The sequence below is a fragment of the Sphaerodactylus townsendi genome, linkage group LG04 (genome assembly GCF_021028975.2).
Source record: "Sphaerodactylus townsendi isolate TG3544 linkage group LG04, MPM_Stown_v2.3, whole genome shotgun sequence".
In the NCBI taxonomy this organism is placed as follows: domain Eukaryota; kingdom Metazoa; phylum Chordata; class Lepidosauria; order Squamata; family Sphaerodactylidae; genus Sphaerodactylus; species Sphaerodactylus townsendi.
In genome coordinates this window covers 108,855,945-108,882,141 of record NC_059428.1, presented here as the reverse complement: position 1 = coordinate 108,882,141, position 26,197 = coordinate 108,855,945, and the positions used below count along the sequence as shown (strand labels likewise).

Sequence of the window (26,197 nt, the reverse complement as noted above, 5' to 3'; positions counted from 1 at the left end):
CTGGAATTACTGACAGCTAATGCTGATAAGCATTACTGATTTTAAAAATTGCCATAAGGCAACTGTCACCTGTTTAAAGGCCCAATTCTGTGCGTGTTTACTGAGAAGCAGTTCCCACAGCCTCTGTGGTGCTATGAAGTGTTGGGAAAATGCTCCCTCACACACTTTGAATGCATCTGCCTGCTTGAGGTGATGATTCTAATCCTTGCTAAAGAACATATAAAATTGTCTTCATGCCTTCCTTGGGCTGCAGGAGTTCCGTGAAAACCAACACCTCCAAGCTGAATTCTCCATCTGCACCTGCAATGTTGAGAGTCAATCCTTTTTCGAGTCTTCATTATTCTGGTCAAATATTGTAGGAGACAGGCTACTGTGTGGTAGTGCACTGCAGAGGCGCAGTTTGGTGCTATTAAACTGGTCTTAATGGCCTACCCCACCCTCCCTTTTAGATTTTAAAGCATACTTCAGTGGGAAGATTGTCTGCTTTTGGGCCTTTCGCCCCAGAGCACAGTGTTTCCTTTGGTTGTAAAATAAATACCGGTAAATGAATATGTAAGAATCATGGCTTGGAAGAGAAAATGAGGTTGAAAAACTGGGCTCACAATACACTGCAAAATATTTTCTCTCTCTTTTAGACCAGTCCCGGTTTAACCAGGGTTGCTATCCAGAGAAAGACAATGACAAACCACCTCTGTTAGTTTCTTGCCTTGAAAACTCAACTGGGAGGATGGCACTTTATACACACAGGCTATACACTTTATCTTGAAATTAGTTCATGAGTTTTGGGGTCTGAAATGAAAACCAAGAGCATATGAGAACTTGCAGCAAAATGGGAATGTCAACTCAATGCATGGCAGCGGTGAAAAAGGCAAACTCTTTGCTGGGGATAATTAGGAAAGGAGTTGATAATAAAACTGCAAGGATTGTCATGCCCTTATATAAAGCCATGGTGCGACCGCACTTAGAGTACTGTGTTCAGTTCTGGTCGCCACATCTCAAAAAGGATATCGAAGAGATAGAAAAAGTGCAGAGAAGGGCAGCGAGGATGATTGAAGGATTGGAGCACCTTCCTTATGAGGAGAGGCTGCAGCGTTTGGGACTCTTTAGTTTGGAGAGGAGACGGCTGAGGGGGGATATGATTGAAGTCTATGAAATTATGCATGGGGTAGAAAATGTTGACAGAGAGAAATTTTTCTCTCTTTCTCACAATACTAGAACCAGGGGGCATTCATTGAAAATGCTGGGGGGAAGAATTAGGACTAATAAAAGGAAACACTTCTTCACGCAACGTGTGATTGGCGTTTGGAATATGCTGCCACAGGAGGTGGTGATGGCCACTAACCTGGATAGCGTTCAAAAGGGCTTGGACAGATTTATGGAGAAGTCGATCTATGGCTACCAATCTTGATCCTCCTTGATCTCAGATTGCAAATGCCTTAGCAGACCAGGTGCTCAGGAGCAGCAGCAGCAGAAGGCCATTGCTTTCACATCCTGCATGTGAGCTCCCAAAGGCACCTGGTGGGCCACTGCACATAGCAGAGTGCTGGACTAGATGGACTCTGGACTGATCCAGCAGGCTAGTTCTTATGTTCTTATGGAGGGAAGTTTAACTGAGACTGAAATCTCCAGTATAGTTAACAGAACATATGTGGGTGTTTTCTGAGTAAGCTAGTTCAGTTTGCACTGTGCAGATTACAGCAGAGTTATTCTTGGTATTGTGGGACACAATTCTATTGAACTACAGGGCCAGAATTTGCTGATGAATGAATTATATTGCCGTGCCGTATAAAGTGCTGTTTAGAGTGGAGGCTGTGCCCTTGTTCTGTAACTGTCCTATAAAGAGCAAGTTTACAGCTGGAAGCGGGCAAAGTTTTTTGTGGACTATTTTGTTAGATATGCTTTAGGTAGTCCTCTCCTTCCCATCACTCGTACAAAGGGCTTATGACAATGCATCAGTGGGGAAAGGAAAGATTTGGTGACTTATTCCTTTAGCTCCAAAGTTAGTGCCTATCTAAAAAGTGGACTCCACTGCTGTTTTTCCACAAATTGGACACTAGAGGGTGCTGATGCAATGAAAGCTGAAATCGATCTCAGTGGTGCTTTCTTTGTTAATCATCAGTAAATTGTTCCTCTGTGCTAGTATTTTAGTAAGCACAAGCCTTGGATAAAAATAATAATGTTCAATGAAATCTGGGCTTTATTTGAAAAATGCTGGTAGTTGAAAATATTTGAAATGTCTCTGTGAAGGTCAGGTACTTTTCTATTCACTTGCTTTCTTTTTTTAATAATAAAAGTTCCATTTCATACATTTGATAAATAATTACTCTTTACAATTAAATTAATTGTAGTAGCTTTTACTTCTGGGACACTTGGAGGATTTTGCTCCAAAATGCCATTCTTTGCCTTGTTTTTGTAAAACAGCTAAAATATTAATAAGAACATATTGAATCTCTTGCTATATGGATCGATTGAAATTCTTTTTCACATTAATGTTATTATTTAATGAAAAGCGCTAAAAGCATAATTGAGATGTGCACATGGTTATCACTTATTTAAATGATGCTAATTTAACCTGTTGGTTTTAAGTAGTGCCATATTAATGGTAAAGATAGTTCCCTGGCCAAGCATCAGGTCATTACTGACCCATGTGGTGACATCACATCATGATGTTTACTAGGCAGACTAGGAGCAGCAGTGGCATAGTGGTTAAAAGCAGGTGCACTGTGATCTGGAGGAACTGGGTTTGATTCCCCGCTCTGCCAACTGAGCTGTGGAGGCTTATCTGGGGAATTCAGATTAGCCTGTACACTCCAACACATGCCAGCTGGGTGACCTTGGGCTAGTCACAGTTCTTCTGAGCTCTCTCAGCCCCACCTACCTCACAGGGTGTTTTTTGTGAGGGGGGAAGGGTAAGGAGTTTGTAAGCCCCTTTGAGTCTCCTATAGGAGAGAAAGGGGGGGATATAAATCCAACTCTCTTCTTCTTCTCTTCTATGTTTACTGGGTGGTTTGGCATTGCCTTCCCCAGTCATCTACATTTTAGCCCCAACAAGCTGGGTACTCATTCTACTGACCGCAGAAGGATGGAATGTTAAGTCAGCCTTGAGCTGGCTACCTGAAAGTTGAACTCAGGTCACCGGCTGCAGTACTGCAGCTTACCATTCTGTGCCTGGGGATGCTAAGTGCCACATTAGAATCGGCATAAACCAGGCTAAACAATAACCTTGCAGTCATTTTCTACTTGTAATAATGGCAACAACTAAAATGGCAACAACTAAAGTAACCTCTGAATCCATCCCAGCCAAAAGTTTCCCTAATTTTTCTCTTTCTGGTGCATGTACCCTCCCACCTGGTGTGGAATAATCCACAAATCTCTCACATTTGAGAAAATGGAACATTCCAGTAAACAATGTACCAGCGCATCAATGTTCTTAGAAGCACATAAGCATTGCTTCTCCGAATGTGGCGCCTTCTTTTAAGAACTTCTCATTACTTGAGATGGTATAGAAGTCAACATAGAAAGCATAAAAGTTCTCCTATATCAGGGCAGAGTCAGCTGCTTTAATGTGCAGTGGGAGACATCTGGGCAGGACAATCCTAAGTAACCAGAAGACATAACTGTGCATGCTCTAATATGAGAGCTCAGCAAATCCAGATCGTATAAATGATTCTAGCTCTCTCCAAGCACGTCAACTCTAATTCTAGAATTGAATTCCCAGTACAGATAGCCTAGTTTCTATCAGTTGCTTCCAAGAACTTATGTAAGAATCCTTTCTTAACAATACAAGGTAACCTTTATTTTTTGAAGTGAATACAATCTTCAGCCATGCATACTTGGGCTTCAAGAGAATGAACACTTAGTTCTGTTCTCAGAACAGTCCCTGCTACTGATCTAGGGACTCCTGTCAGATTATGCTAAAAGTTTGCCAGCAGATGGTACGGTGTCTCTTGACAAGCTTCTATCCAAACCACAGCACCATATAGAAATTGAATTACTGCCTTCGAATTAAATATTGTCTCTGTAGAGCAATAGTTATTTTGCAGATGGTTGGCACATACCAATATTAGCAACTTCCAGTAAGTGATATTCCAAAGATTGTTCAAAACCAGAAGCATTTGTTGATGTTCTCTAACTGTGGTTCTTATTCTCGGTGAAATTCATTTGCAAAACTACGTTCTTGGGTGGGTGGACTTGTCTGCAAGCCAGTGTGGTATTGCACTTAGAATGTTGGACTGGGATGTCAGACACCCAGGTTCAAACCCCCACTCTGCCTTGAAAGTTTGCTGTCTGACTTTGGGCCAGTCTTGATCTAGCCGATTGCACAGAATTTTTGTGAGGATAAAATGGAGAAGAGGAGAATGATGTAAACTGTACTGGGTCCCTATGGGGAAAAAGGCAGGGTATAAATTAAATGAAATAAATAACATTTTAGCAGGGGGACATATGCGGTCAAATGTCCCCGGGCTGTGGCCATTTAGTCATGTAGGGGGCGGAAAATTGCCCCACCCCACCCCTCCTCCTTCCCCCGTGTCCATACACTGACTTCAAGACCTGGTGCAAAAAACGTTTGGTCGTGGTGGGGGAGGGCAGCCACCCATGGGAGGGAGGGACTCAGATTTTGAACTGGGCTACATGTTTCCTAGATATGCTCTGCATTTTAGAAGTAAGTCATTTCTTTGCTGTCTTTGCCAAGCATTGAAAGGTTTCGGGCTGGGTTTTGTGCTGTACAGTTGAAGTGTGAAGCGATGGTGGAGGACTTACAATGACTCTTAAAGAGGTGTGATGAGGCAAAGGTTCTGATGAAGCCAAGTTGTTCTTTGGACTGCCTCGATGTTTCCAGTTCTGATCATCTGCAGTTTGGACTGCCAGTTATTAACCTAGGGGTGAGCACTGTCTCATTTTGCTTATGGTATCACGTGTGCCGATCAGCACAATCTCATGTTCAAACTACAAAATTGTGTTTGAAGGGTTGTAAAATCTGTCCAAAATTTCCCAGTTGGTGCTATAGCCTTAGGACAGGAATCCTTCCCGAGCCCCTGGGCAACTGGAGAATTCTGGCCGAGGGTGGGGGGAGGAGGTACAGCTGCAAAATGGCTGTTGCAGAAAACACAGCCAACCACAAAATGTCGAGCAGAGAGGTTGTGCATAACTCTAATAGTAACTCTTTGCCCAACATTTCAGGAAGAAGTTCTGTTTAACAGGTTGCCTTTCAAAATGAACATATTGTTTAAAATTATTTACTTGCATATGCACAGGTTACCTTCAGTCATATAGTAAATCTCCTTATGATATTGTGGCAGCTGCTGCTGAAGCAACTTTAAAAATATCTGCACAACCAATCAAATCTCTACTGCCCAATCAGAAGCCCTGCTGAGCTAAAGTCCTACCTGGCCCTGCCCACCTTCTAAAAACACTTGGCAGCCGCCAGGAAAGACATTGGCTGATGTCACAGCATCACATTGGGAACACCTGCTCTAGAGAAAGATAGGAACTTTAATTCAGGCTCTGGGGCCTAGAGCTTTCTGATAGAAAGTTCTCAAGCACCTTGACCAAAGGCTTCTTCCCAGGTTTCTTGGGAAAAGACAAGACAGTTAAACTGGGACAAATAAAACCAAAAGTCTTTGCCCTTGAACTTCTCTAAGAGGCTGTGAGGCTTTACTGAGATCCAAAATGCTGCTGCACTCAACCTCCCTTGTTTTATCTTTCTTGCAATGACTCTGATGTTCTGCTCCTCCTCTATTTGATTTTCACCATTTTACACCCAAAGTTCTATCATTGGTGTTTCCTCGGCCCTTACAAATTGACTGGTTCTCTTGTTCTAATTTTTGCATTTTTTGCAATTTTAATAATTGCCTGCTACTTTGCAATAATTGCAATTTTTGCAATTGCCTGCTACTTTGGGGTTGATTGGAGAGTGTAGATGTTTATTTGTTTGTTTTAAATTTGTGTCATGAATAAGACCTGATCAAATCTAGAATCATAGACAAAAATATCATATGCCAAAATTTATTGTAGAATGGAGCGCTATGTACTGATATATATTCTTCTCCCAGACAAGGATAATAGAACCCAGGGAAGTCTCTTTGTGTATAAAGGCAAGAAAAACTGGCTACTTGAACTCTGGTCTAAATCTGAATTACTTTGTTATCACAGTATTGGAAGAACTTTTGAGCTTTTTCTTTATTCCTGTTTCCATTTCTAGATGACTGGGAGTGCAATTCTATACAGAGTTATTCCTGTCTAAGCCCACTCATATCAACAGGCTTTGACCAGAGTTAGCCTGCATAGGATTGCATTGTAGCTGTACTGTAATCAAAGAAGAGCCCAGCTGGTTATTATACAACTAAATTTCCTTCCTTTCATTCAGTTTTTTTAAAAAAGCAGCACTACAAAATGACCAGCCATTTTGAAGCCTGTTCCTCAAATGAAAAGTGATGAAACTCTGAAGAATTTGGGACACGCCAAGTCGATTTTCTAAAGTTTAATGTACTCATTGTACTTAACAGAGACATTTTATATCAAGCTTTCAGGTGACCTAATTTCCCCAGTACTGTACATTTAGCTTTATACATCTGCACCTAATTTGTAAAAAAGACTTAATGAGAAACTTCAAACAGTTTAAACATCAATTACAAAGAGGGCAAGGTTTTAAAGTTTCAGTAATCTGTCCATGTTGGTCATTGAAACATAAGCCTGGCTGGATGTAATTCAAGACAGATGTCATTCCAGAACCTCAAAAATAGGGACCTTATATAGGGTCAGTGCTAACAAGCTGTCATGCTAGGTTGTAGCTGCACTTAGATTGCTGTTGAAGAATACGATTATTGCTTTCTCCTGGTAAGGCCTTAGTAGTATGAATAGTATTTGAGGAACTCCCTACTCCTCAGAATGTCCACTAGTTTTAAAAGACTGACTGACAGGGGTAGTGTGTCCTAGGAGTAAGTTTATTCTTAAGTCCTGTTCCCATTGCCTGATAGCAAATTTTAATACTTGATCCGGCAGGCTGTTGCAATGGCAGGGAAGTGAGAATTGAGAGCATTGGCCACTGTGTTGCCATGAACAGTTCCAAGATGTCATACAAGTTCAAATGTTATGGCTGGATCCAGCAAAGTGCAAGCAGAACCATAAACAGACTTAGCACAGTTCCATTTCCTTGAGACCTTGGCCGAATCCCGACTGAGAATTAAAGATGGATACAACCATGATTCAAAAGAAACAGAACCTTTCATCGAGGTTTCTCCCTTTCCACTGCAGCATGTTTCTAGTGAAGACATCTATGTCTATCACGGATTCAAACAATGTGGCAACATGCGATCGGCTCGGCAGGTCTGTTCTGATTGGCTGTCGTGTTGTGTTGGGGTGGGAACGTTTTTCACGAAAATACGTGGTAACGTGAGCACGTAAGCGCGTACACACAGTATCTCCGCCTATGCAGCTTTCTTCTGATCGGCTACCGTGTTGTGGCGGGATCTGTACTGCTCAGTTTTGTTACCATGTAGTTTCAGCATTTTACATTTTTCTATTCGCGTGGCTGCGTTAGCGCATTGGCACGTTGGCACAGAATGCACTGAATGCAGTTTCGCAACCTCCAGCTCCCTCGTTCCCTTGTGCCCACAGTTTAATGTTAGCCTCAGCCAGCACGAAACAAAAAAAAGGCTGTGCGCACATTGCTGTGCGCATCAGATATTGGAGAAAACCGTGATCCAGGCAAGATTTGCTCAAGGTTATTTTGATCAGACCAAATAAGCAAGAATCTTTGTGTAATTACCAAGCCTTTTTAGAAAATATAAGATATTCACCATGCTCCAGATCTGTGAAATTTTGCAGGGTTGTAGAGTATTTTGCCTCTGTCTGTGAATATGCAGTCATCATGGCTAGCAGATGGAATCTGTGTATTAAAGCCTGCCATGATTATGGCCATCACTACTTTCACTGGCAGTGAATTCCACAAATAAAGTGAATCTATTTCCCATAAACCTCACTGGGTGCCTCCTCATTCTAGTGCAGGGGTCTGCAACCTGCGGCTCTCCAGATGTTCATGGATTACAATTCCCATCAGCCCCTGCCACCATGGCCAATTTGCCATGGTGGCAGGGGCTGATGGGAATTGCAGTGCATGAACATCTGGAGAGCCGCAGGTTGCAGACCCCTGTTCTAGTGTCATGGGAGAGGGAGAAAACCTCTCTCTATCCACCTTCTCATCACCCCCCCCCCCGCATAAGCAGCTTTGGGATGACCTCAGCAATCATCTTGTACTTGGTGATTCCTAGTAATACTAACTTAAAACCAGAGTCCGTTCATCAAAATTTGAACCTTTCCTCCAAATTGAGCCAGTGTGTAGTGCAGGGGTCCCCAGCCTTTTTCAACTTGTGGGCACCTTTGGAATTCTCATGCTGGATGGTGGACTCAGTGACAAAATGGCTGCCACAGGAGGCAAAGCCATGCACACGGAGGAAGCCCAAATGCAGGGAAGAAGTAGCATGATTTTAAACATATACTAAGAGTGACAGAGAATAAAACCTGCACTGTGGTGGCAACTGAAATGACATTATTTTAATCTGCTCAGCCAATCAGATCTCCAGTGCCAGTCAGAAACCTTGCTGGACAAGAGCCTTACTTGGACCTGCCTACTTCTTAAAAGCATGTAGTGGACACCAGGAAAGGTGGCAATAGGTGCTATAGTGCCCATGGGCACTGCATTGAGGCCCCTGATGTAGTAGTTAGAATACCAGCCTATGATCTGGGACACCCAGGCTCAGATTCCTCACGCTGCCCTGGAAACTTGCTGGACAAACTTGGGTCAGTAGCGTACTCTCATTCCTATCCTACCGCACAGGGTTGTTGTTGTGAGACTAAAACAGAGGAAGAGAGAAGGAGCTCTTTCTATAGAGGAAAGGTGCTTAAGTTGGAGGGAGGGCTTCTTCAGCTGAAGGAAAGCTTCAAATATTCCTGAGCTGAGAGGCAGGATACAGAACAACCCAATGTCAGGAATTAACAGACGTATGTCTATAGGCATACTCTGCTTTGTTGTCCATCCCAGAAGCCAATGCTGGAACGAAGCAAGCAGGGGAAGGTGGATCATGACCAAGCATTGAAAATGTGAATTTGGAAAAAACCAGCTAACATGTGGGCAAGGAGAACCCTTAGAAGAACCGGTCATCTGGGCTGCAATTCATAGGCTTGCATTGTAGATCTTAGACTAATTTAATTGGAGACCAAAGGAAATATGAATGCAAATGAACAAAGAAATGAAAAGCTTTGTACTCTTTTACATGGAAAGATAAAAGTAGAATTATATATTAATCCACTACATGCTGGACCTTCTTTGTTCTAGAATGCTCTGCATGGGTCCTAGTGCCTTGGGAATAGAACTAGGTAGGCACCAAGACCCAAGCAGAGTATTCTAGAACAAAGAAAGTCCAGCATGTGTCTGATTAATATACAATTCTACTTTTATCTTTCAATGCAAAAGAGCATAGTAGAATGAAGCAAGGCAGGTTTGCAGTTTGGAATTCAGTTAACTGGAGCACACACAGAGCTCACGTAAGCAAGACAAGGGACTAGCAAGGTACAGGCATCTATGTATTGTAAATGTGTATAAAAAGGTGTCATGTAAGAACATGTTTTAACACATGAATATAGTGTCTTTCTTCCAGTATTTGTGCAGTATGGGGCAAATGTGAGGATCTTTGGGTGAACCAACACCTGTGCCAAGATAATGGTTTAAATGGTTGGAGATAATGGTTCAATGGTTGCAGGCCACAAATCTTCGTGGGTTGTAGTACTGCCAATGGAAATGCCGGAGCCATTCTTGAGAATAGGAGTACCAGCATTTTGCATTTTCTGTGAATGAGCTGCTCGGCTGCATTTTATGCTTGGGCACTTTTTGGATGTTGTTTTATAAAGTATTTAAAACATATGCGCAAGAATGTGTGTGGCGGAGACAGCTAATGAGACAGACTGGAGAATGCACATTTCCTGTTAATTCCTATGTCTCGAACTTAAATATGTAGAGGATCAGGAAAAGGACCTTAATTTATTTGAAGTGCCTGGATCAGTGGGATTTTTTTTTTTTTGGTTCTTTAATAGAAAAAAATCAAGGTCAATTGTAAACTATTTAAAAACACGCAAAGACATTTAACGCTGTTTCCTGATTTGGGAAAGAAGCAAGTGCTGTTTGATACACCCAAAGCCAAGATGAAACTATGCATGAATCAAATTAGCCGTTTTACTTAAAATTTACTGGTTTCCTCTTTCATAGGCCAGCTTCTAGTAACCTTTTTTTTTTTGCAGAAAAAAAGCCAAAAGCTCATTAGCAGAGTTTTTGGCCTGTCGTGAGTCATTAAATTTGGAAGTAATTTGTAGCATACGAAGGTTGCAGGCCACAAATCCTTTCCTCCAGAATGATCCTATGGATTATATGGAACTTGCTCTATCTACCCCATAAGATATTGTTTGAATGTTGCGACAAAAATGGTGGTTTTTGCCTCCTTAGAATATTCCTTAGTGCATTAACAGTCCAAGCCTAAAGAGAATCCCACCTGTTTAAGCCAGTTCATTTCAGTGGGCTTAGACTGCAGTAACTGTCTTTAGGATTGCTCAGTTAGTTTTGTTTACAAACACTATGCAATTTCTGTTGGATATTGAAAAAGTCACTGATTTTTGGTTGGGGCTTTTGCCAGTGAAGAAAAATGTGAATCAATTCTTTTATTCATTCATTTATTTTGTTTCTTAGTTGTTCGCTCTGAGTTCAACACACCTTGATCTCTGATTTTTTTCCCCCCCTTTGGGGAGGAATTCTCCATCTGATTGCCTTCCCTAGCTTTGGGGGCTGCAGACTTTGTTTTGAGAGCTCTATTAATTGTTCAAGAAACTGATGGGAAAATATCCTTGCACCTGGAAAGCACAGAGGGGCAAGGCTTAAGACATCCTTTCCCTGGTGGTTCTTCACCTGCGAGCTTGTCCTGGGATGGCAATAAAAATTCTGTGGACCTTGTTTTATGTGAGACCATTAAGCAACACGAGAATTTAGGACTAGCTGCCCTTCGTTCTTTGGGACACCGAAAGGTGCTATTTACAAGCTCAAAGCGCCTGCAGGAAAGCAAAATAGGCTTGTAAACTAAATTCTACACCCTGGAAAGTTCCTAGGCTATAATGGACTCTACAGACCTAGATTATCAACACTGCATAGGTAGATTATGGGTTCTTAAAGGGAAACCGAAAAACATCTGCCTGCAGAAACTGGACAAAAAGACTTATTATTAAAAGTCTTTGGTGCTGGTATTGCTGTATCTTCTGAAGAGATGAAATCTATATATATATATACTCCCGATTCTTATTATTCTTGATAGAATAGTGTTCCCAACAGGTAGTTCCTTAGTTTGCATGCCCATGTTGTCAGAATGAGAAAGGTTTTACCATTATTTATTGCTTGTAGAATACTTCTCAGTGTGATAAGTGATTTATTCTTACCTTGTTGATCATCGCAAGTACCTTGTGAGTTAAGTTAGGGTGGGAAATAGTAATTTGCCCACAGTGATAGGTTTGTGATCCATCAGGGAGCTGAACTTGGGACTCAGCCCTCTCGCCATGGCCCATCCAAATCCCACGCACAGTAGTGAGCAAAATTGTTTATGTGAGCAAAATTACTTGAGCCGTATCGTCGTCTAAATTCCATCCTCAGACTGCTGTACTTGTTCCCAGTTGCCCTATGAAACCCTGTTGGTGACACTGGTGTTCTGTCTGGGAGTGACCGGCATCCCAACTTCTATCCCAGCAAAGGAACTAAATGAATTATTTTGGTGAAACTACCCAAGGAATATTAAGGCACAGAAACTGGCAACACTCAGCCTGTGAGTTGCAGAGACTGTTTTATATGGCCCAGGGGATCAATTTATAACACTGAACTTTTGTATTAAACAAGTACATCATTTTAGCCTCCACTGGTTGTAGAAATCAGCTTGACCATATGATGGCCATGTACAATTTTTTTAAAGAAAGCCTAAACTATTTGGCTGTATTGTCATGTTTCATGGTCTTCCGTTATCTGACTGCATAATTTTTTCACATCTAGGAAGAGCCATTCCAGAAGAAAATGTAACATAATAATCATGTTTGCAATATTCATGGAATTGATATACGTGTTTTGGAATTAGCATGGAAATTAAACAAGCAAATCAGCTGCAACTCTCTGACTCATATCTCTTGTGGAAAACTGCAGAAAGTGTAACCATGCTCTAAAAGTATGCAAGCTGTCTGCAACATAGGCGTTTTCCAGACGGACAAAATATCCCAGGGGGAAACTGGGATCATACCTCCCGGGATGTTTCTATCTCGGTTTCTTCCTCCTCACAGCAGCCTGTCAGTGTGTTCAGGCTGGGAGGAAGAACTCCAGGTGATTACGCTCGGCCACTGGTTTAGTTTCATTTTCTTCGCCAGCGTTGCCGTGTGTGTGCGAACTGTCCCATTTTTCAGACGTTCTGATTGGCTGTAGGTGGCGAGGTGGGAAAAATAAACTGGTCCATCTCCTGTGGTGTTTGCATGAGAGCAGGATTGGCACAGTTTTTTAAAAAAAGAACCACCAATTTATCACTTTTTGAAAGCCGCAACATGGCCGAACCGAGATGTTTCACCTCCTTATCCCAGGATATATGGTCCGTGCAGAAAACGCCATATCCAGGAGGAAAAATGGGAAGAGGTGCCTGCAATCAGGAGTAATTCCTGGGAAAGCCAGAATAGGTTTGTTTTATTGCTTTTCTTGATGTCTTGAGAGTCAGATCTGTTTGACACTTTTTGGGTGTTTTCTTCCATCTAACCTCTCAATTCTGTACATTTATAGTCCTGAAATGTACAGAACTGAGAGGTTAGATGGAAGAAAACACCCAAAGAGTGTCAAACAGATCTGACTCTCAAGACATCAAGAAAAGCAATAAAACAAACCTATTCTGGCTTTCCCAGGAATTTATGGTTCTGAAATGTCTGTACAGCTTGTACTCTCACCTATTTTCCCAGCAACAAATTTGGTTATAATGGATGGTATGGCAATGGCAGTATTATTGTTGGCAATTTCCCCCTTCTCACTGCAGACACTCTCACCCCTGATGTTGTTCCTCTGGGTCCTCTATCCAATAGAATAGCCTTTTGGAGGGAATCAGGCAATTTCCAGTTCCCCCTTCTCACTGCAGACACTCTCACCCCCGATGTTGTTCCTCCGGGTCTTCTATCCAATAGCCTTTTGGAGGGAATCAGTGGATTGGTTAGAGAGTCAGGAAAGTTCCACTGTCCTGCTGGAAAATTTTAGTTTGGCTCCAACCCAAAATCTCCTCATACTATTAATTGCTTTGCAAATCAGCCCCTCTGCCAGGACCCTGGCAATGTCATCTCAAGCAGTTACATCTTTCTGAATCATCTGAAATCATTGGGCTTAGAAGGGCAAAATTCTGCACAGATGACATTGTAAGATACTGGAGAACAAACACTAAACTCATTGGGACATTACAGGAAAAAAACCAGAAGCTTCTACATGATGACTTCTCTGTGTGAGGCTCATAACATTCCCAGCTTTGGCTTGGAGAAACTCCACATCATCATGTCAAAGACCTTCTATTCAGCCTCTGCCACGTGGAAGAGTTTTTCAGTGCCCTCCATGTGATTAGGACTGGAGTTATTTAAGACAAACATTTTAATTTGATTTTTTATATTTTCAAGCATTATGGATGGACTATTTTTTATCCTAATAACAGCCCTGAAAAGAGTTAGGTTAGGTCAAGAAAGAGAGTAACTGCCCCCAACAGCATGGCTTAATGGGATTTGAACTTGGAGTATTCCTAGCCAAAATCTAACATTTTAACAATTATGCCACCTTCTCTCTTATACCCTTGAGTCTTATTTTTAGTTCTCATTCCTTCTGAATTAACAGAAAGGTTACATATCATGACAATAGCTTGTGTGGTCTAGTGAGGTCTAGTGTGAAGCAAGAGAGTGGGAAGCCCCACAGGTTGGATTTCAATGAATGTTTTGGCTAGTGAAGGAGGGATTGTCACCAGTTTGCCCCCCATTTCATCCCCCAGGAACAGTGGTTTGGGTAATCAGTGTGCTAATGCAGAAAGAAAATTGCCTTGGTGGACCCAGTCACATTTTAAAATTCCATTTCTTCCATGGACTTCTTGTGTTCTCTGTAGCAAATTTCTCAGCCTCACTTCAACTGTTCAAAGTGCTTTATTAGCCTTCCCTTATTAATCATAACAAACCTGTGAAGAATGACTATTATTGCCAGTTTCCAGGCAGAGATAAAAATGGTTTAGGTCAGTCACTGGATTCATGGCCGAGGAAGGCTTTGAATACCCATAACAGTCCATGATCTTTTTGTTAGCTTCTTTTAAAACTTGAAAGTAACTTTCTGGTAACAAGTGTCACCACATGATGGCAGTGTGGTTCTGTTCATATAATCAAGTTACAGCAACAGCTGTATCCAAAATTCTTGATATTTCAGGCACAGAGGACTGTTTCTGAATAAAAACTGGAGGTAATCTTCACTATTTCACGTGAAATGATAGCGCATATTTTCTTCATCAGTTCCCTGATGACCAAGTATTCTCCTTTCAATTGCAAGATGTTTCAAGTTTCTGTCAATTTCCTTCTTCTCAAGAACATGAAGTAACCTGTTGGTCAGACTAATGGTCTAGCTAGTCCAATATCCTGTTTCACAGAGTCAACTGGTAGACCAACAAAAAGGGCCCAGAGGCCCATGCCTTCACCTGATATTGCCTCCTAGCACTGATGTTCATGGATGTGAAATTTCCCTTTAGTCATCAGGACTGGTAACTATTGTTGGGTCTATCCACTATGAATCCCTTTAAAACCATGTATGCTCAATGGTCTTCATTACATCCCTGGACATGAGTTTCATAGATTGATTACTAATTGAGTAAAGAAAAAGAGGAGTAGGAGTTTGGATTTATACCCCGCCTTTCTCTCCTATGAGGAGACTCAAGGCAGCTTACAATCTCCTTTCCCTTTCTATCCCCATAACAGACACATTGTGAGGTAGGTGGGGCTGAGAGAGTTCCAAAGAACGGTGACTAGCCCAGCAGGAATGTGGGAGTGAGCAAACAAATCTGCTTCACCAGATAAGAGTCTGCTGCTCCTGTGGAGGAGCAGGGATTCAAACCCAGTTCTTCAGATTAGTATCCACCTGCTCTTAACCATTACACCATGCTGGCTCTCACCATGCTGGCTTTCAGAAGTACTTCCTTTTGTCCCTCATCAGCCTAAGTTGTCAACCTATCCGCTCAACTGAGGCCCCCAGAGTGATGTTAGTATGGGAGAGGGAGAAAAACTTCTGCCCATCCACTTTCTCCTCTCCATGTCTAATTTTATAAATCTCTTTCATGTCCCTCTCAGTCAGGAGTTCTGTATGGTTTGTTTTCTGGATATTGGTGGTTTGTGTGTCTGTCAGCTGTAGTAATGTTTGTCTCAGAGAATCCTGGTATATGTTAACTTGGGATGCATCATTCTTTACTTGGGATGCTTGCCAATGCTGTGTGTGTTTGTTCATTAAAAAAAAAGCTATATCCTGCCCCTTTAGCCAGAAACTGGTACTTGAAGCAATTAATGGAATAATTAAAAATAATTAGAGTATTGATAATGATTAAAAATCTTACACCACAAATTGGTCTAATACCTTTCCTGGTGGCTGCTAGAAATAATAGTTTGTACCCAATGAACTGCCTGAGAACCAAAGACCATAGAATGAGTATATAGAAGTCACTGCTGACATGAGTGAAGGTGTCATGGCAGAGAAAAGAGATAAAGGTAACCTTGCAAATGAGTGGCCAAGACCATGATGGGCTTTGTACATGCAAAGGCATAGCTAGGGGGGAAAGGAGGGGGTGGAATCCCAGGCACAATTTCCCAGGAGCACACAGCAGTGCAGCGCCCCCCTCATAACTGCACCCTGACCCAAACTCCAGGGAGTCTGGGGCAGGTCGTGGTTGTATGTTGGTAAGCAGGGCTCCCCCCCCCCAATCTCCATGTGGAGATTGGAGATGGGGTGAACCCCGCTTGCTGGCATGTAATTGTGCCCCGCCCCAAACTCCACAGGTGGGGAAGTTGGGGCCGGGGCACAGCTGCTATTAAGCTTTGCCCCTGTGTACGTGATAGCCAATACCTTGAGCTGAGCTCGATAACAAATGGCAAACAATGGAGTGTCTGCTGAATGGGAATAATATGCATGTTTCTCATAGCTTCTACTAATAGCCAAGCCATGTCATTCTGGACCAGCAGGAGTTTCTGAGTTGATTTTGAGGGGAGGCCAATGTATAGTGCATTACTGTAGTCTAGTCTCAATGTTACTGGGATATGGACTGAGATGACCAGATCAGCCATACCAAGGTAAGCGGCCATCTTAGGCTGAGTTGGAAGGAGGCCTTTTTTTGCATCTGCATTAACTTGCTCCTCCTGTAATAAAACTGGATACAATATAACCCCAAAGTCTTAACAGTGTCAGCAAGCGTCAGTTGAACTTTATCGGAAGTGAGGAGAACAGCGTCCTCTTTGTCTCTAATGTAGTGGATAATTCCAAAGAAACAACTTCAGGTTGATTTCCTACAATTATATATATGTAAATTAATTATTCCTTCCTCTGCATTAAAAAAATTACTTTGCTTTCAAAAATCAAATTATTTAGTTCTATTGGAGGACCTATAAAATGTGCTTTTTGAATGCAAAAATACTGATCTGATTTTCACGTACTATTGCATTGTTTGTTCTGTGCTGAGTGACTTGGACAATACTTTCTGGGTCAGAGCAAAATGTAATCTGCAATTTAGGAGCTTATTTAAGACTTTGGTGCTCTTTTGAGTTGTCGGTAGATGTGGGGGGAAAAGCGACTCTCTGTTCCAGCCCCTCCCCTCTCTTCCTCTGTTAATGCCAGCAATGTAGGAAACCTTCCTACATGCTGTAATATGTCCAGAAACACCACCAAGCTACCAATGTCCCGTCATCTTTAAGGAAAAATGGAGTGCGGGTTTGAAGTCGACAAGTGATGAAAGTAGCCCTGAGGTTGTCAATTAGGAAGGCAAGGCCTGGAATTGATAAGTTATGGGGCCCTTCCTCCCTCCCCTTCCCTTTTAAAAGTCTTGTAAGATCTTTATTGCTCAGGATATTAAAAAAAAAAGTCATGTTGATCTGTTTTCCAAAATGTATCCCACAAAGAAGCATTTGCTTAAATCACTGTTGTTTGACTGGAGTGTTCTTAGTGGAATGGGCTTGGGGAAAGAAAAATAAACCCAAAACTGTAGAAAATAGTGGTGAGTGAATTGAAAACAGAGTGAAATCCCCTTTTTTCCTTTTTGTAAAATATTAGAGTTTCTGAATGCATATTTCTGATTCTTATGTGATTGGTGCTTATGCAGTATTTGCATGCTAACGTGAATTTTAATTGTTAATGCAAAATGATTTCCTCACCCAGATGGCGGCATTTTTATGTTTATCTAAAAGTTAGTCTCACAATTGACTCAGTTTGATTATTCAAGTCAGCACATAGATCTTTAGGAAGGAGTATGGATGCTGGAATATACCCTAATATTTCAGCACTTAAAAAAAAGTAAGGTCACTTGGAAGTATAAAATACATAAGTTCAAACATCTTTCAGAAACCTATAACTAGGTTGTAATATTGACCCATCCTCATGACTCATGCAGTGTTATCCTAGTATATTCAACTAGTATCCAACTCCAATATGATAATTAGTATGTTGCCAGCTTTTTTAAAAAAAGAAAAACTGGAGTAACTTGGCAGAAGATTGGAGTGTTGAGATATTTTTTCAAAACCTTGTGTGTATTCCATCCTGTGCACTGTAGCGCACACTAAGGGCCAAACTAAGAGTATGCATCTATCCAATATTCAGGGAAAAGTAATGCTCCCAAATAGGGCCTAACTCTGCTCAGGAATGTGGCATAGGTGGGAAAAGGGAAGGGTGAGAATGGTTTCAACTTCCCTTTTGTGCTGTTTTCCTAAGATGAAATGGCTATGGTAGGTTCTCCTTGGCTGTTGGGAGGATCCACATGCACTAACTGCAGCACATATAGCTTCACAGTGGAGCAAACTTGGTCCCTGCGGCCTATTGGCTTTTGAAAATGGTGCAGGAGGAAGAGTTGACCCCCCACCCCCACCCCCTGGACTGTGTTTCCGAGCCAAATCAGGCCCTGACATGTTTGGGAATATTAGTTTCCCTATGTCACATCTGTCTGCAAGTCAGTTCGGGAAATCCTTGATCAAGGCAAATGTATTGTTCACCTTGGTCTGAAATTTAGCAGGCAGCTGGTATATTGAAATGTTTAAAGTGGTGGATCTGGGGAATCCAGGTTCCAATCCCTACATTGCCCATGAAAGTTCCTGGATGATGGGGCAGTCCCACAATCTCTGTCTAACCTTATTCAGAGGACAATGTGAGGGAAAGGAGAACTCTATATGTCACCTAGAGCTCCTTAGAGGAAGGGCGGTGGCTCAGGGGAAGAGCTTCTCCGTTGCATGCAAAAGGTCCCAGGTTCAATTGCCAGCATCTCCAGTTAAGAAGAACCAAGCAACAGGTGATGTGAAAGACCTCTGCTTGAAGCCCTGGAGAGTTCCTGCCAGTCTGAGCAGACAATGCTAACCTTGATGAGCCGATGGTCAAATTTAGCGTCAGGCAGCTTCATGTGTACGATTTCTGTAGGCAAAGGCAAGGAAAAAATGTCGGAAACCACAGAAGATCACAGAAGCTACTTCTAAGCAAAAAAAGTGTATCTTGACATTTTTATTATCCCAGAAGTATCCACTGAATCTTTCACGAGATGTTAATGGAAACATGTAACACCTGCTCCTGCTCTCAACCTCTGTTTTCTTATAGTTACAGCAGTGACCATATTGACAGGGTGGTAATGGCAATAAACATTACAATAATAATTTATTGCTTTATTTGTTCTGCATTTGCTCTTACACAGGAAACACTTCCATTCAATTCTAGCTCTGTTCTGTTCTAAATGAGAGTCTGCTTGTGCTAGTGGTCAATTCGGCATTACACTAGTTTACATCTGGCATCCCTCCCCCACCCGAAACTGGAACTTACAGACAAGAAAAGCCCATAGTCTTTTATAGAGGTAGCATGATTAATAATTAAAAACATTCCAAAGCAGATTATTACCTAGGTATTTGTAATAGTAATTTAGTTATATTTTGTACTTTGATAATAGATACCCAGGTACAAAATAATTGGGGTCAAGGGAGTGCTCATGTAAAATGGATGTCCCTCTTGGAAGCTTCCAGATATTTTAAAGGCACACATGCCAAATTTTACACACATGCTTCCATCATAATTGAGAAGATTAGAATCTTGTAAATGTTGTGTTTAGACATCCATTCTAGAATGAAACAGGTAAAGTGAGAATCAGTCGTTGGAACCTTCTCATTTCTTATATGCTAAGAACATGAGAAGAGCCCTGCTGGATCAGACCAGTGATCCATTCTAGTCCAGCATCCCATCTCACGCAGTGACCACCCAGATCCTCTGTAAGTCCTTCAACAGGACGTATAGCCTTTTTAGTTGTTGTTTTTTACTTTGCTGCCTTAAACTGCATGAGCTTCTTTATGCATCAAAATCTTCCTAATGAAAACTTCCACATCCCAGGGAAAGCTTTAGGGGTATGTGTGTGAAGCATGCCCAGCCTGAAGTAGCAAATTCATTATTGTTTATTTATATTTGTATCTCACCAGTCTCCCCTGGAATTCAAGGCAGTTTGTCTGTGACAAAGCTCATTGATTCCTTATTTTTTTCCTCATAATAAATGGACCATTTTTGTAACCAGCATCAACTGAATCTTCAACACAGAGTATTTAAACAGTTGGTTCCCATCTAGGGACTTTGATGATGGGTGGGATATAAATTTACAGAAATAAGTAAATAAATAAAAAAATTAATTTGGGAATATCTAGGATTGGCAGCAAGAAAACAGCAGGAGAACATTTTCTTTCTCCTCTTTAATATTTGGAAATAGGCAGCTGAAACTTTTCAAGCATGGCGATAAACTCACCTGGTAAATAATATCCCATTGAGTCTCTATTAGAGGGACAGGACATTTTTTTTCTGCAACCAGCAGGCAAACCTAAGAATATCATATGTGATGATGTTGGTTAACTGGCTTCTAAAAGTTGCTAGAGTGGAACCAATCTTTTTCATTTCAAACTACCAATCATAATCCTCCAAGAGTTTGATGAGATCATATGCTGTGGGGTGTTTACATTTTTGAATTCATAATGAAGCCTTTTCTCTCTAACAAATTAACACAGCAAGTAGAATCTTATCTTCAGACAACTGGAAACTGATTACACACTTATGCAGGCTGGAATCCTGCTGCACTGAAATTCAGCAACAGCTTCACTGTTAAATATAGTGCTTGTATTATGAAGCTTGCTTGTGCTACTGGGGTGTATTGTATGGATAATATATTGTGTGTATGGCACTGTAAGCATGACACTGTAAGCGCAGGAAGACCAGGTCTTCTGCATCACCAGAAGAACTTCTGCCTTCCGTCAATTCTGCCTGCTGTTGGTCAGCTGGGTGATGGGGGAAACATGCAGTAGAAAATTACAGGGCAGGGGATAAGATAAACCATAGAGTTTTGGGTGAATGCTATATGCAATGACATCACTTCAGGTCATGCCAGAAGTGATGTAGCATTGGCGTGCTGCTGAAACGGTAAGTCTTCAACCCCCCTCCCCCCCACACACACATACAGTCTCCTACCAGCACAGCAATGTGTGGGCTATAACAGAGGTCACTATTGGAGGGCTTCCTGTTCTGTACATGGACCTAGGCAGTTCACTGTAATGAAATTTGTCATCAGTGCAATCCTAAAAAGGGTTATACCCTTCTAAGCCCACCTCAAATGATTTGGGAAAGTGTAACCCTGATTAGGATCATAATGCTAAGCACTTCTTTATGGATTATTGTTTGTACTGATTTTCCTTTTTAGCAATGCAGTATTAAAGGGTTCAAGAATTTGATTCCAAGAAAGAAAGGAAGGCCTCTGTACCAGAAATCCTTAATCTATATCCTAAGATAATTAAGGAAAATTGCAGTTGCATAATGCAGGTTTTTTCTAGTTGGAATATAATTTTGGGGCAGTGATAGGATGCCTGTGCAGTGATGGGGACCAGGTCAGGAGTGAAAGTATGCTGACCAATAATATTTGTTTTACAAAATGCATACACCTTTCTGATAAAGCTCACCAAAGTGGCCAACAAACTGAAAGGTACATATTAAAATTGCATGTTAAATACCATTAAAACCAATAAAAATGCATAATTAAAACAATTAAAATTGGAACTAGAATACATACAAACATTAAAAAAATTAAAATATCAGGCAGGAAGGAAGGATCCCTGAGGAAATACCAGACAACCCCCTCTTTCACCTGCTGTCAGAATATGGCAGTAGAAGGGGACAGATAATTCCAGGGTTTTGGTACCATGACTGAGAAGAGTTGCCACCCACTTAATCCCAGAAGGCGGGGATACTTGAGGCAGGGACACTGAAGTTGTCTGTAGTGCTTGATATGTTCATAAGGGAGTAGGCAATTCTTCAGGTATGTTTATCCCAAACCATACAGAACTTGAAAGGTTAGTAGTAGCAGCCTGAATTGTGCCCAGAAACAAATTGGGAAACAGCCTAAATGAGCCAACTTTGCAGTCCCTACAGCCCACTCCAGTCAACATCCTGTGTGCAATGTTCTGCACCAAATAAAATTTCCAAGCATTTCTCAAGGACAGCCCCACATAGAATACACTGCAGTAATTTAATATAGATGTAACCAGGGCATGCACTACAGTGGCCTCATCTTTTCTGCCCAGGAAGGGCTGTAGCTGGATAACCAGCTGAACTTGGTAAAAGGCATTCCTGGCCTCAACTGTTGCCTTCTTATCTAGTAGTAGGTTTGGGTCTAGACTATGAACCTATTCCATCAAGAGAAATGCAACTCCAACTGGAATGGATGACACTTTAATTCCCAGATCAGGCCTTTTGCTCACCAGTAACAATTTCATTTTGTTGGGATTAGGGTTCAATTTATTAGCCCTCATCCACTCCAAAACTACAACCAGATGCCAATTTAGGCCTTCTACAGCTTCCCTGGGATCAGTTGGAAATGAGAGATAGAGCTGAGTGTCATCTGTATATTGGTGTCAACTGAACTCCAACCTCCAGATCACCTCATTTGTGCCTTAAAGAGCATAGAGGACAACTTGGAACCTAGTAGGACCCCACAAACCAAAGGCCCTTCCCTTCCTTTCCTTGCATGCCACCCCTCCCCTCCCCTCCCTCCACTAGGGTGGGTGGGCCAGGTCCAGATGCCGGGCCCCCTTCCCTCCCCTTCCTTGCATGCCACCCCCTCCCCCCGAGTCAGTTGTGCCCCAATGCCACCATCAGAAATGTTCCCCAGCTTAACAGTGAACGAACTTATTTTTATAGAGCAATGGGGAATTACTCGGCTTGGCAATGTGAGAGGCAGGCTGGGAAGGGATCTTTTTAGACTATTTATACCAGAAACGTCTTGAAACGTATCTGCAGAGAATTCACAAGAGACCAAATTGCAGTTTAAATATGTTTATATAAGGTTTGGTTGCACACAGTCACACAGTGAGACGTTAAGGCACATACATACAGTTCCTAAGTATATAAACAGGGAGGAAAAGATAGGTGGGATGATAGAATGGGATTTGGGGAAGCAGGGGACTTATACGTTACCAAAGATCTGCAGAGAAGTTCCAGAAGAAGGCAAGGATCTCTATGCCAGCATAGGAACTCAAGCGAAGGACGATATATCATGTCTCACACCAACTTAACCAAGGGAGGTTCAGGTTAGAAATGAGCAATGAGCTTAAGGTGAGCAGGACTTTTATAGGTTGGATCGCTAGTTTGGCGGGAAAGGTTTCGTTTCTTGCTTCTATGCTGGTTGCAAGGCTGAGTTAATTAGCAGCTCTATCTATTGATCTACTTCCCGGGACAATGGGGCCAATTGGTCCTAGATTATATCAGTAACTCTGAAAGGCTTTATGCAGAGATACTTCCTAAAGTCTCTGCCTTAAGTATTCAAATTTTGGCTGAGGCTGATTGAATCAGGAACGGATCTTGTTGTTAGGGAGATTGTATCTAGAGGTTGAGGAAATGCAAGGAAGAAGCAATTGTTTGGGAAATGTTTTCTCAAAGGCACAGTATCAGGAGCTTCCAAAGAAACTTAGCGAGCTTAGCGAGGCGTGGTGCTCAGGAGTTCTGCAGACTCCATTATGCTAAAGTAGTATTCTGGCAGGGTGAGATAATCAAAGATGCATGTCCTTATTATGAGATGTCCAGATAGTATTGCCTGGAGTAACTCATAGATTTGCAAACAGATTGTTTTGCCTTAGGCTTGCTGTCAGCTTGGACACTCTGCTATCCACCCACACAAACATGGAAACTGGCATTCTGTAGCACACAGTATGAGAAACAATATGAAATTCAATATTTCATAAGGCAGGGTATACAGGACAGGTTTACAGAAACCTGCACTGGAACAAGCAAAAAATGGTGCTTGGTGCCTCCAATCCCAGCCCAGAAAGGTGGTCCAGGAGGATAACATAATATGGAAGGCCATTGGTAAAATGTAGAGATATTTTGCATAGGACATTTGTCATCTGAGTTAAAGGATAAAAGCACAGAAGAAAATGCAATTAAAATTAAAATTGAGAACTTCAGGAGAATCAACAGAATTGCACTTCCTCTACCCACCTCCTGGTACATGGCGTCCACCAAGGCAACAAGGCCGGGGTGGAGTGTGGGTAAGAAAGTGGCTTCAGTTGTACCTTCCATTTCAATTTTGAGCCCCACCAAGGAAGACATTACTAGTCAGAAAATTTAGTTATTTTCACCTGTGATTTGGGTTGTGACAGACACTGAAGATTTGATGCTACAGCTTAGCTTTAGGTGATCAGGGTCTAATGATAAAATCTGTATTACCTAGGCTGAAGTTTGAAACCCTTGGGGGGAAAATAGATAAAAATTCTACCAACCCCTTCCTGCTGTACCTGGCACAAAGTAAGTCATACTGGCTTTATGAAGAGCAGCTTGCTTGCCTAATATGCCCATTTTATCCTTGCTACACATATTGAAGTATGTAAATTTCATCCACACTTAGCAACATAAAGATAGTGTATGTGGGACTGAAATCTGTGATCCTGGGATACGGGTTTCTTCCTTTGCATATATATAAGTGTGTGTGTGTGTATGAAACAGTTTATGGATTTTTCAAGACTCATTTCTTGGACAGTTGTGACCATATTGTTCACCAGGTCAGCTTCATGTGGCTTTTTTCTTTTCTTTTTGAAAAGTATATAAGCAATATTTCTTGTCTTTTTGCCTAATAATAATAAAATACTTCTAAAAAAAGAGGTCTTAAAAAAATCTGCTAGTGACTGCAGAGAGTGCCAGATTTTAATTACAGTTGGCATTTCTGAGTGTATTGCTGGCAATGGAGAGAATCTCACTGAAAAAAGGCATAAATTTTGACACTGGCAATATGGGAGCTCAGCACAAGAGAATGTAAGCCGAGTGGTGTTCTGGTTTAATATACTGATTAAAATATTCAGTGTTAAGTGTAAAACTGTGCTAATCCTCAGTCTTGAATTGTGTAATGATTCAGACTGTTAGAAAGCAGCATATGTAATAGCTTTCACTAAGCATTTTTTAGGAGAGGAAAATAGGATACTCCGTTGTAAGAAATATGGTTAGCATCTACCAGGTTTTCCATTAAGTTCCAGGTCACAGACAAATAAAGGAAGCATGTTAGGGGAGGGGGGAACCCCCCCTTTTAAAAAATAATTAGGGAGATGTCTGTTTTGTTCACCAGATGGAAAATCAGTAGTTGTGGGTGGTCTGTACTGGATGGGGCATCTCGCATTTGACAGAACTATGCCTTTAACTTTTAAATTCCTGGGACAAAATGGAAAAGTAATTGACTGTTGAAAATACTCCCTTTCTGGATACTTATCAGTCCCTTTACATATGAAGGTTGGTGAGTTTCTGTCATTTCTTGTGTGAGCACACTGGCTTTTCCTTCTTTTATTCATGCCCGGCTTTTGTTTTTGGTAATCATTACAGGGGACTTTGTCTTAAGAGTTTGAAATGCAGAGTTTTATAGATGAACACACAAATCAAGCATACCTGGAGGAGTATCAGAACTCTCCTCCAGTGGGTTCTACATGTGGTTTTCATATTGTTGTCAGTCTTTTTAGTGTCTTGGGCACTTGTTCTAAAAAGCTTTTCAGTGGAAAATAATATTTTAGCAGCACTTCAGAGGATATAACTTGTCTTTTATCCTTATGATGAGTGAAAGAATAAAACCTTTCAATATACTTTTTAATGATATTAACACATACATTCAGCTTCATGTTATGTTAATAATTATTTTTAGAAAATGCTTTAGAAAATATGTAAGCATTTTTATGGTAGGTTTTAAAATCTGGTTGTTAACTGGAATTCCTTTTAATTAGCTTTTACTTCATTTATAGCTATCCATTTTTGTCAACATTACAACAATTGTTATCTTTTTAAATTGATGCCCAAGCAAATGCGTTTGAACTGCTGGTCATATTACACACAGGATGCTTAGCTGTGCGCCGAATTGCAGTCTATATAAGTTACTAAAGGATGTCAAGATCAGTGGTTTGCAGTAAACATGATAATGTGTATGTGTCAGAGGAACACAGGTGACATCCACATGAGCATTTAGCTCTGGTTTGGGCTCCAAAATACAGCAGATTATTTTCTAGCTTCCACACAGTTTTGTTGCCCATTGGTTTTCCAGGGGTTCCTCTTGCTTTCTTGAATTTCCTTTGAATCATCACCTTGATTTGTCCAGGGTGAAATTTACAACCTTACTCCATAGAGATTTCTGAGATGAAGGGAAGGTTGAGTGAGCTTCTCTTTGGTTTTTGGGTATCGGGGGGTGGGGGGGTGGGGGGGTCCATATCCTTTATTTCCAACTCCCCACCAAAGGAAAAGCAAGGACTCATTTTCCCTTTATCCCAAGCAACTAAGGTACTTGGATCTGCATGTGTTTTGGCTGAGTTTCAGAATCTGCTTTGTCTTTGTCACCCCACACAAATAAGGTCCTGTTCCCACTCAGCA

The 26,197-nt window shown here is 41.4% G+C and overlaps 1 protein-coding gene across 4 annotated transcripts in view; it reads left to right on the top strand.

Moving 5' to 3' along the window:
* The window catches only part of CLYBL (citramalyl-CoA lyase), a 211,574-nt gene that overhangs the window by 838 nt on the left and 184,539 nt on the right, over positions 1 to 26,197 (top strand). The gene's annotated exons all lie outside the window — the stretch shown is intronic.